The following is a 9,142-nucleotide window of genomic DNA, read 5'->3' on the forward strand; positions in this document are numbered from 1 at the left end:
TTGTTGCCCGAAATTAAAGCTCGTGATCTCGGCGACATTTGGTTTCAACCAGACGGCGCCACTTTCCACACATCGTATCAAATAATGGATTTAATGAGAGTACATTTCGGTGAGCAGATAATTGTACGTTTTGGGCCTGTCGATTGGCCCCAAGATCGTATGATATCACACCGTTAGACTTTTCCCTGTGGGGATATGTAAAGTCTAAAATTTATGCGGACAATTCCTCTTCGATTCAGGCCTTGTGGCAAAGCATCTTGCATGTCATCCGCTAGTTACCAGTTGAAATGATCGAACGAGTCATCGAAAATTGGACTCAACGTTTAACCCGTTTGAAATCAAAGCCAGGGAAATACCTTACGACGTAAAACGTCAACCAGAGGACCGGTTATACATATAAGCAATATATAACTTATACACTGACCTACGTATATATTCGGCATAAGATTTGTTAGGAAAACAAAAATCATTAACGTAGTCGTTATAAAAATCAGCCGGATGTTCAAAAACCCTGTTATTGGTCACTTGGGGGTTAACTGAAGCTTTTGCACAATTGTACTCATTTTAGGCACAGTGGTATACTATTATGAGTAAAACACGTTCTGAATTTTCATTGAGATAACACAAATATTGGCCGATATATCCAGCATAAAATCACCAGGAAGTACGAAAATATTTATATTAAGTATATGGGCGCTAGGGGAGGCATTGACCCGATTTCATTTTGGATAAACAGAATTACTACCGCAAGAAAAGGACTCTACCTGAACTTAAATTGCATATCTCACACATTAACCGATATTTTCGAACAAAAGTCAACTATAGGTACCGGCGTCCGCATATTAGGTACCTGATGCATGATCTCCATGCTCAATTAATAATTAGAAAATTTTTCTTTCCGACCTGAAGGCTGGAAATCGGGATTGCTTCAGCTATCAATTTAATATGCTCCTTCAATTCAGTCAGATTTCTGAGTTTTGTTTGTAGACCTCTTGCTTGATATAATATCATTAAAAAAGTATGATGCGTCAGCTTAGTTGATCGGAGGAGCCAGCGGAATTGGCGGGAACCAAAGGCTATTGAAAATAATACGGTGACTTGTTCTGGGCAAATTTCTGCCACGTGAATTAACTCTGGATTCGATTCACTCCGTATACGGAAATTTTATTTGTTTACATTTCTGCTAAGGTCAAAATGGGATTCATCAGACATAAATAAACAATTTATCAAGTAATTGTCTTCTGCGACCATTTTAATAGTTTTTTGGCAAAATTCCAAACGAATAGGCAAAGCTAGAGGGTTAATATCCGTTGTAATGTTCAATGCGCCGATAATTTGGGAGTCGAAACACTGGAATTAACGATTCAGCAGCCGCGATTGTTTGCGCGCTTGTACAATACTTCCAGATTTGGCACATGTACAACAACGGAATGCAAAGCATGGTATGCAAACCCTGTTTTCGATATCCCAATCATTTATTATTAAAAATTTTAAATAACAGCCTGCCAAATAAAAAGTGCATACAGAAAAAAAGTTATTGCGGTTTGTTTTTGTAGCACGATCCGTGCTTCTCCCCATGCCTTCGAATTTTAAATAAAACTCCGTCCCGAAAGAGTCATCGCGTTATATAGGACGTTTACGGCATTTTATACAATCCCTGAAAAATGCTAAAAAGGGTCAGTTTCATTCATAATGTCGGTGGTACAATTATTGTGAAAATTTTTTTTCTTCTTATGACTCCATACTTTTATTCACTTAAAGATCAAATAGTGAGAGTTAAAATCACCCAGCTCCTAGTTCAGATACAGCATTAAAAGTGTAATAAACACTATAGGGTTGCATGTGTCGACAGCATAATCGGGCAATATATATATATATATATATGTATATACTTATATAAATACTAAGTACTACCGACTGCATCATTCAAGTTTCAATTTTATTAACACACCAAAGACGAAAGCAGTGAAATCCCCAACTCACAGCGCTCTTTAAATCACAGCACAGCTAACAAAGGCAAATAAGTCATCTTGTTTAGCACCAGAAAAGTCATAAAGGTAGACAAAAACTTTACAAAGTACACAACAATAAGTGCGGCTGAAAGTTCCGAAGTTTCGCAAGCATAAAATTATGCAAAACGCTGCCTCGGCTACACCCACACAACAACAAAATCACAAATAAACGCTGATGGGGCAGCAGTGATATGGCGAGAGAGCTTGACTATGAGCAAGGGTTCTGCCTCGAAAGCGAAATCTTACACTAACATCATTAGCGTATCAGTCACGATTTTGCTTTATTGAAAGCATTTTAATTTAATGATTACAGCCACGCGTATTTAATGCTAAGCTAAGCAGAGCGGAGATGGAGCAAACATAAAATACTCGCCCAAGTAGCTATCTACTCCATCATATTAACTATGCGTTTGTGTGTGTGTGTGTATGCAACAACAGCAATGAGATTATCGACAGTAGCGAAAGCGCACAATGGCTGTTGGAATAATAACAAAACGTCAAAGCCGAATAGTAAACAGTGTAAGAGCAATCAGCTTAGCCTGCATACAAATTAATCTCTGATGCTAAGTAAAATCTGCAATGCACATACAAATATATGCATAAATCATGAGTACGACGTATACGTCATGCCGGCGGATGTGGCGCAATGGCTCAAGTATTTAGATTGCGTTGCAAAACTGGTAAGTAGATCAAAGTACTCCAAAAGGATCGGAGAGTACTCCGAAATTTAACTGAAAATATGAGAAATAGATAAGCTAATTAAAAATGAGCTTTCCTAGTTCTAGACCTACTGCCCAGAATATTAGGGAACTACGGTAAGTACTCACGGTAGATTACTTCCGTAACTGCTCGTAAGAGACTACTTCATGGAGTATTTGCAAGACATAACTTTTTAAAATTTGTTTGAACTTCGTTTAATTATGTACAAACTACTGGCGAAAAAGACTATAAAGCCTTTAAGCTAAAAGAAAATTGAGGTTGACGTTTCGCTGACAGCTTCCTTTTTCTCATTGCCGTTAAGATTTCCAATTTCTGCCTACAGGATGGAGTTCTATCCCCGCTTCTATGGAGCTTAGTAGTAGATGAGCTTCTAGAGTTGCTCACAAACAATATTATTCCATTCCAGGGGTACGCCGATGAAATTGTCATAATGGCATGAGATAAATCTAGAATACTCTTTGCGACATAGTCCAAAGGGGCTTAAGTCGAGCTAAGGAATGGCGTAATACAGTAAGTCTTTGCTATTAGTCCGTTTGCAGAAATCAATCTCCAAAGCAAATATCGCAACTAGCGTATCGCTATACTCAGCGATTGGCAAAAGGCACTAAAAGCGATCTCAAATTATGGAGACGTGTATAGGAAGGCTGGTTAACAGACAATGAGCTGGCCGACGAACTAGGCCAGAACTATGATTTAGAGATATGATCAACTTCCCCCGAGACAATTTCCTTGTCGCGCTCTATACTGGACATAGCTCTTGTGCAAACGACCCGTTTTGCGACATGGAACCGGAAACTCCAGAACACCTGATTCTAGATTGGCCTGCGTTTCTAGAAGGAGACTCAAGGCCCTTGGAACCATCCACGTGGACAGAGATCACCTCCATCGCGCCCAGTAAGCTCTTGGAATTGTTCAGAGGGCTGGGCCTAAAACCATATGTGAAATAGAAGAGTGCAGAATGGACGAGAGGTCGCAGTGCAAAACCTCAATTATTTTCTATACATCCATCCACGAATGAATGTCCGGTATCAGTTTATTGGCCCACCGTTCTTTGGTTTGCCGCCTTTGCTGCCACATTGTCATGTTTTTAATTATCTTTCCTTTTTTGGATACTAAAAACTTCTCTGACAACTTCTATATTCACGCAAATTCGTCACTCTCGATATCAATGGGCAGCAATTTGGTTTTTACTTTAGCAGCCTCGCTGTATATTAATCTTGTTTTCGATCTATGCACTGTATTTTTTTGTCTAGTATGTGTTTCAATATTTAGCGCGTGGATCGATATGATACCCGCATACAATATAACTGTGCAAGTAAAAATCGTCGGATGGAATGCACGCAGCCTTTATTTGCCACCATTCTTGCTTAAGTGTTTAGGATTTTATTTCCTTATTCTAAAGTGTATTCAAAGGTCTCGAAAAATGTTAACCTTGAGTCTAATAATACTTCCACATGCTGCAGTTGAGGCTGCGAAAGAAACTCAAAATCATATATCGATATTCTATTTTCCACTTTCCTAGTGCTTGTGATCAGGAGTTATATTTTGTGCTCAGCCAGTTCTAAGCTCATGGAGAAGACCCATCGGCGCGAACCGTATATGCATCTGTTTTCAAAATAACTCATAATAATGTTCATTAAGTATTGTGGAAAGCGTATTTCATTCAGGGACTTAATAATGTTTTTAACGTTTTCATCATCACTGTGCCAGTGTCAACGACATTGTTTAGTGTGTCAATGGTAAACTGCTACTTCATAAAGCCTATAGTCTTTCTGATAATTCGGGACTTCCTGGATTACTAACTCTATATTTTCGTACAATTTGCCCGTGCCAAGTATGCCCAGAGGTCGATATGATGATGTTTGGTTTGGCAAGTTCACAATCTCGGGACTTTCCACGAAACGGTAAGTATTCCCTTTAAGGCTCTGTTTGGTATGCTACCGATTCCAGACGCTTTGTTGCTTTTAATATTTCTCGCTCTTTATGGCTCTATAATTTCTGATCATGACTTAGCATAGCAAATCAGATGGTGTTTCAGATATATGGTTTCAACGTAATTCTTCATAAATGATGATGCGCTGTTTGGTTGTTGTGTTTTATTTTAGAAAAAGGAGATAGTATAGCCATTAGCTCTGGTCCATTACGGCATCGAAAAGAAGCAATAAATGGCGTTTTCCAAAGTCCACACATGGACCACTTTTCTATAGGCTAGTAAGTAGTAGCTGTGTTTGTGTGTGTGCCCTTATTTGCATAGCTGTAAGTGCGGTAAATTAAAATATAAAAGCAATATGCATGCAACGCCTCAGAAGTTTATTTACCACATTCTCTCTCATATGCACACGTTGCTGCATCTTTTCGAACTCAAAACTAGCTAGCTGTTGGAGTACATAATAAAATGTTTTAAATATAAAAAAATAAATCGCTAGCATAGTCAAGTTTAGAGTTTAATGCCGGCAGCCAGAAAATTTGAAATATTTCTGGTTCCAAACTATTTCGCATAACCAAAGCAACTTCCACTGTGGCATATTGTATGTTCCGATGCATAAGTGTATGCAAAAGAATTACAACAGCACTTAAGTGCACACACTTGTTGTTGTGCGTATGGGTATGGACGTGGCATGCCACAACCCTATACTGGGCGAAACCTTAAATAACTATGCGTTTCTGAAATTGTTACGAAAAATGTTCGAGTATTTCTAAACTCTCAAATATTTGAGTTGGTGTGAATTGGACGTTGTTAAATTGTATGCATGCTGCTATGTAGTGTATGTATGTGTGTACATGGTCATTGGCAGTTGCATATAAATAAATGTTTAATATTTGCAAGTGTGTGTGCGTCGTGTATACATATATCGATGCATTAATGTTCTAATGTGTGAAAACAATCACCCACACTCTGGCAAAGTGCTCTCTCCCAGATGAAATAAGAATCACACACGCATTCATTAGAAAATTTCAACTTTGCCGCTGTGTGGTGCAGTTTGTATGTTTTGTAGAAACATTTATACAATGTATATCGATTTTAGTTAAAAATATATTTTCGCACAATATTTCCGAATATCCAATTTAAAAGTATATATTTGGAGGGAATTGGATTTTATTAATGCAACACATGCAATGTTTGCTCTTTGATCTAGCACTTAATTACGAAACGAATGAAGTGCTCGGTTTTAGTTCATTATTTTAATAGAGCAAATAACTTGTGTTTGATAAAAATTTGATATGTTTGTACAAGTGATTTTATTTTCAAAGGAGACTCCAACAAATTTTCAACTGTGAAATGTAAATGCAACCTGTCATAATATTATGATTTTTGACAGAGCATTTTTCTTTAAAGGCGTTTTGCCTTGACTTTAGTAAGCTTTAAGAAGACTTATTACAAAATTTTCTACAGAATTGTGCTGTTATTAATAACACAATTTTGCTTAAGCTTAAACAAACGTTGTCACATTTTCAATTGGTAACACGAACCTAACAGAAATGTATACGTTTGAGTATAAATAAAGTTTTTAAAGATTTGCGATATCACAAAATTGCTTACTTAAAACGCTGTTATTGTTTATAAATTTATGTTTATTATGTTGGTAATAATTTCAGCTTTCTCTGTTTTTCCTGATTCAATGATTTATTTATCTCTGATTACTAGTTGATGAGCTTGCTATTCACACTATTCGACTTCGAACTTGACGACTTCGACTTAGAAGAGCTAAGTGTGGGTGTAACCGAACATTATATACTCTTGCATCTGGCAAAGATCAAAGCCTGGGAAACTCCCTCAGAATATACGATACTAACTCGACCGAAGAGGCTGAATTTAATGTATTGAGTTGATGTAGAAAACATCCACCGAGGATCGTAATTCATTTTATAAAGAATGTGTGATTTAGATTAAGATCGAGACCTGAATATTTGCAATGATCGTTAAGCAATGCCCGACCGAATCTTCGAATACCATGCATGCGGCGTCAGCATATCGCATTCTTGAATTTTTCCTATGCTCAGTGACATAATCGAAGTCTTGCAAGTACATAGTTCAACGAGCTACTCGTAATGACGTTTCTTACTTCCCATCGTAAATGCATTACAATCGGTTATAATCCATAATTTCTGAACAAAAACATTCACACGCCATTTCTCTTATACTATATATAATCGCTAACACTTCAAATTCATAGCACTTGCATATCTCCTCCGCTGGAGTAGTTTTCTAACTCATGAGCCGTACGGGATGAAACTGCTAACATTTGGAATTTTTCTGACGGCGCCATATCCATACAATAAGGAATCTTTGTGTATCTCCGTCCGTGTTTTCGAATCGTATATCTGTAAGGCCGAAGCTTCACCAAAGAAAATTTTATTTTTCAAGAAAAACCCTTGGTGCATTAATTAATATAATTCTTCATTTTTCAAATATGGCCGGTGGTGATTTAAAAAGTCCAAATGAGGCGAAGTTAAACTCATACTATTGCCCTTGCTGTATTGAAAAAGTGTGCTTGAAATAGTGAACACACTAGCCCTTTGAACCTTTTCCAAAACATCATCTATAAGGACCATTGAAAAATTTAGGCGTATAGTACCTCTTCGTTTATTTTTCACAACAGATCATATTTGTTTTGAAACCAATAACTTATTTGATTATCGATTATCTTCTCTACCATATATCATCTGTTACCACAACATTAATTTGACAGATGATCGTGTCTGCTTTACTAGTTTAAAACCGTGAACCACATTGAAGACTATTTCTGCGTGTTCGCTTTTCAAACGACCCAAATTTAGATCAAGCATCGAATTGCAATTTTATTGCTACGCAAAGAGCAGCAAAGTTAAGTTAAAGGTAAATAATTACCATTTGTCCCCATCATCTTTTACTTGTAACCACTCATTGCCTACGAAATCGTTTTCCTTTTTTGCTTTGACATACATGCCTTATCCACAAATTTTTTTCAATATGTAAACTTTAAAGATCTTTACTGTCAAACCTAGCGTCGTACACGCTTTTCAAAAAATCATTTTCCAGAATGACTTCATTACCATGTGGGTTTGAGGTTGAAACGAACCACAAGTATCCCATTTATGATCTTCTCTGCGACAGAACTTTCCTGGTGGAGTGGGGTAGAGCACTACGAAAGGTCAATAGAGGCACCTCGCAGGGTGGGGTTCTGATCCTTTACTCTGGATCTTAGTGGAAAATTACCCACTCAAAGAACTCGAGGAAGGAGGCTGTCGAGTGATAGCCTACGCAGATTTTGTTGCTCTTATGGTTGAAGGAAGATTCCTGATTAACTTCTAGGAGTTAACACAAGGGTACCTCACGGCAGGGCGGAAAGGAGCGGCTTAGCTGTCAATCCGAATGAAACTGATGTAGTTGAGGAAAGCACTAGTTTCCCAATGCTGCTATATAGGAGCTATTGAGAAGCAGTGGGGTCTTTTTCCACAATTATTGCTTTGGCTTTACAAAACCGAAGTTAAGCCGATGCTGTTCTATGGGCACTTTAACCTATGTGCTAAAGGAGATAATTCTTATTGGAATTCATTCACATTGCTTAGAAAACCTTATACTAACGTTTAACGATTTTGTTCGGGAAAATTGGACGGGCGTTGCACCGTCCAATTTTTGGTGGAATCCCATATCTCGGGACCCGTTTGACAGATTTCGACGAAATTTGGTACGTGGCATTTTAATAATGATGATTCTAGTTGTTCTTGTATACTGCACAATGGTCTGACCCAAACAACGGTAGAAATCCCGAAACGAAAATGCGTCACTGAAAATGGTAATCCCAGATAGGGCATCGTGTACCAGAATAATGATGACGATAATGGTGATGCAAAATTGCACAATATATATCATTTAAATTAAGTGAATATAAATCGTTAACATTCCTCCCCGGCTTAACCGTTAGGGTTCAGAACTTCTGGATTTGGATCAATAAGACGGCAAATCTTTTGCATTGGACATTGGCAGTGGTGTTTAACAAAAAGTCCTTCAGGTTTACGTTTGTCGCTGTTATATTCAACAGTTACTATTCGTACGAGATGAACTTTAGTGATGCGACTTGGTTATATTCACGTTCTGAATCAGTACTACATCTCATGGCTGGACTTTCCCACATGCGACGCCCCTGTAAATTGGACAAATGTTCACGGTTTCACAGCTTCCAAAAATGCTCGAACATTTTCTGTAATTGTTGAGAGTATATACTTGTAAAACGATTTTCTGGAATAGCAGCAATAGGTGATTCTGGTCTCGCATTGATCGGTCGACCAAGGAGGAAGTCGCCGAGTGTGAATGCGTAACTAAAACTGGGATCATCGTGAAGAGGAACGAGTGGCTTAGAATTCAAACAAGCTTTAATCCTAACAAGTAGAGTACTTAGTTGAATGCAACTTAATATTTGCCGACCAAT

This window comes from Bactrocera neohumeralis, chromosome 2 (genome assembly GCF_024586455.1).
Source record: "Bactrocera neohumeralis isolate Rockhampton chromosome 2, APGP_CSIRO_Bneo_wtdbg2-racon-allhic-juicebox.fasta_v2, whole genome shotgun sequence".
NCBI lineage: Eukaryota > Metazoa > Arthropoda > Insecta > Diptera > Tephritidae > Bactrocera > Bactrocera neohumeralis.